Below are 3,661 nucleotides of genomic sequence, written 5' to 3'. Positions count from 1 at the left end.
TACTGCTTGGTGCATTTTGCATTCCAGACAGACTTTGAGAGATCAAATTGACTTGTTGGGTCAATATCTTGTTCTGAGCCAATATGGCATTCAGAGTGTCAATCTCAAGAACTCCTTTCTTCTGACTTGTCCCATTGTTCACAGGATTCCTTTCAGAAGTGTACATGAATTGGTTATTTGCAACCATTTCAATCAGCTCTTGAGCTTCTGTAGGCGTCTTCTTCAAATGAAGAGATCCTCCAGCAGAGCTATCCAGAGACATCTTGGATAGTTCAGAGAGACCATCATAGAAAATACCTATGATGCTCCATTCAGAAAGCATGTCAGAAGGACATTTTCTGATCAATTGTTTGTATCTTTCCCAAGCTTCATAGAGGGATTCTCCATCCTTCTGTCTGAAGGTTTGGACTTCCACTCTAAGCTTGCTCAATTTTTGAGGTGGAAAGAACTTTGCCAAGAAGGCATTGACTAGCTTTTCCCAAGAGTCCAGGCTTTCTTTAGGTTGAGAATCCAACCATGTTCTAGCTCTGTCTCTTACAGCAGAAGGGAATAGCATAAGTCTATAGACCTCAGGGTCTACCCCATTAGTCTTGACAGTGTCACAGATTTGCAAGAACTCAGCTAAAAACTGATGAGGATCTTCCAATGGAAGTCCATGGAACTTGCAATTCTGTTGCATTAGAGAAACTAATTGAGGCTTAAGCTCAAAGTTGTTTGCTCCAATGGCAGGGATAGAGATGCTTCTCCCATAGAAGTCGGGAGTAGGTGCAGTAAAGTCACCCAGCACCTTCCTTGCATTGTTTGCATTGTTGTTGTTTTCAGCTGCCATGTGTTCTTCTTCTTTGAAGAATTCGGCCAGGTCCTCTAAAGAGAGTTGTGCTTTGGCTTCTCTTAGCTTTCTCTTCAAGGTCCTTTCAGGTTCAGGATCAGGCTCAACAAGAATGCTTTTGTCTTTGCTCCTGCTCATAAGAAAGAGAAGGGAACAAGGAAATGTGGAATCCTCTATGTCACAGTATAGAGATTCCTTGAGGTGTCAGAAGAAAAGAAGAGTAGAAGACAGAAGTAGAAAATTCGAACTTATCAAAGGAGATGGAGTTCGAATTTTGCATTAAGGGATAGTGTTAGTCCATAAATAGAAGGATGTGAGGAGAAGGGAAGTAATTTTCGAAAATTAAGTAGAAGATTTTGAAAACATTTTTGAAAAACATTACTTAATTTTCGAAAATGAAAGTGGGAGAGAAGTAAAGTGATTTTTGAAAAAGATTTTGAAATTAGAAATCAAAAAGATTTGATTGAAAACTATTTTGAAAAAGATGAGGTTAAGAAGATATGATTGATTTTAAAAATATGTGATTGAAAAGATATGATTTGAAAACAATTTTAAAAAGATTTGATTTTAAAAATTAGTAACTTGGCTATCAAGAAAAGATATGATTCAAACATTAAACCTTTCTCAACAGAAAAGGCAACATACTTGAAATGTTGAATCAAATCATTAATTGATAGTAAGTATCTTTGAAAAAGGAAAGGAATTGATTTTGAAAACATTTGATTGAAAAGATATGATTCGAAAAAGATTTGATTTTGAAAAACTTTGAAAACTTGAAAAAAAATTTGATTTGAAAACAAAATTCTCCCCCTTGTGCCATCCTGGCGTTAAACGCCCAGAATGGTGCACATTCTGGCGTTTAACGCCCAAAACTATACCCTTTTGGGTGTTAAACGCCCAACCAGGCACCCTGGCTGGCATTTAAATGCCAGTCTGTCCTTCTTCACTGGGCGTTTTGAACGCCCAGCTTTTTCTGTGCAATTCCTCTGCTGTATGTTCTGAATCTTTAATTCTCTGTATTATTGACTTGAGAAGACACAAATTAAAAATATTTTTGGATTTTTAATGATCAAAATGCAACTAAAATCAAATAACAATGCATGCAAGACACCAAACTTAGCAGTTTGTATACTACTGACACTAATGAGAATGCATATGAGACACACAAAATACTTCAAGTCAATAGAATTCAAAGATTAGAGCAAGTAAATCATCAAGAACATCTTGAAGATCACTAAGACACATGAATGCATGCAATTGACACCAAACTTAAGATGAGACACTAGACTCAAACAAGAAACATAAAATATTTTTTTGGTTTTTATGATTTTATAAAATTTTTTTTGGATTTTTCGAAAATTATATGGAAAAGAAGAACAAAGGTATCAAAATTCTTAATGAGAATTCCAGGAATCATGCAATGTTAGTCTAAAGCTTTAGTCTAAAGGAATTAGACATGGCTAGCCAAGCTTCAGCGGGAGATTGCATTCAAGAGCTAAATTGATGAGAATCAATCAGCTTTGGTGATGATAAGAACATCACCTTGAAACACTAGAATTCATTCTTAAGAACTCTGAAGAAAAATACCTAATCTAAGCAACAAGATGAACCGTCAGTTGTCCAAACTAAACAATCCCCGGCAACGGCGCCAAAAACTTGGTGCACGAAATTGTGAACAATACTTTTCACAACTCTCATAATCCCCGGTCATGAACTCCAAAAACTTGGTAGCTCAATTCCATGGCATTACACAACTTCGCACAACTAACCAGCAAGTGCACTGGGTCGTCCAAGTAATACCTTACGTGAGTAAGGGTCGATCCCACGGAGATTGTTAGTATGAAGCAAGCTATGGTCATCTTGTAAATCTTAGTCAGGCAGACTCAAATGGATATGGTGATGAACGAAAATAACATAAAAGATAAAGATAGAGATACTTATGTAATTCATTGGTAGGAACTTCAGATAAGCGCATGAAGATGCCTTCCCTTCCGTCTCTCTGCTTTCCTACTGTCTTCATCCAATCCTTCTTATTCCTTTCCATGGCAAGCTTGTGTAGGGTTTCACCGTTGTCAATGGCTACCTCCCATCCTCTCAGTGAAAACGATTGCATATGCCCTGTCACGGCACGCAGAATTCAGCTGTCGGTTCTCGGTCAGGCCGGAATAAAATCCATTGATTCTTTTGCGTCTGTCACTAACGCCCCGCCTGCTAGGAGTTTGAAGCACGTCACAGTCATTCAATCATTGAATCCTACTCAGAATACCACAGACAAGGTTTAGACCTTCCGGATTCTCTTGAATGCTGCCATCAGTTCTCGCCTATACCACGAAGATTCCGATTAAAGAATCCAAGAGATAAACACTAGAGCCTTTGTTGCTTGTAGAACAAGAGTGGTTGTCAGTCACTTTGTTCATGAGTGAGAATGATGATGAGCGTCACATAATCATCACATTCATCATGTTCTTGGGTGCAAATGAATATCTTGGACAAAGAACAAGCGGAATTGAATGGAAGAACAATAGTAATTGCATTAATACTCGAGGTACAGCAGAGCTCCACACCTTAATCTATGGTGTGTAGAAACTCCACCGTTGAAATACATAAGAACAAGAGTGATCATTGGTTTCGGCCCCAGAGAGGGAACCAGAAGAACCAAGATGAAAATACAATAGTAAAAGGTCCTATATATAGAGAACTAGTAGCCTAGGGTGTACAGAGATGAGTAAATGACATAAAAATCCACTTCCGGGCCCACTTGGTGTGTGCTTGGGCTGAGCAATGAAGCATTTTCGTGTAGAGACTCTTCTTGGAGTTAAACGCCAGCTTTTA

The 3,661-nt window shown here is 38.2% G+C and overlaps 1 non-coding gene across 1 annotated transcript; it reads left to right on the top strand.

Annotated features, from left to right (window-relative positions):
- Positions 1-316: 316 nt before the first annotated feature.
- LOC130956023 (small nucleolar RNA R71) lies at positions 317-424 on the top strand. The gene has a single exon (XR_009076973.1). It is a non-coding gene; the product is annotated as a small nucleolar RNA R71 (small nucleolar RNA).
- The last annotated feature ends 3,237 nt before the right edge of the window (positions 425-3,661 follow it).

Source organism: Arachis stenosperma, chromosome 1 (genome assembly GCF_014773155.1).
Source record: "Arachis stenosperma cultivar V10309 chromosome 1, arast.V10309.gnm1.PFL2, whole genome shotgun sequence".
In the NCBI taxonomy this organism is placed as follows: domain Eukaryota; kingdom Viridiplantae; phylum Streptophyta; class Magnoliopsida; order Fabales; family Fabaceae; genus Arachis; species Arachis stenosperma.
Note: the sequence above shows the minus strand (reverse complement) of the source record. Positions and strands in the feature narration are given on the sequence as shown.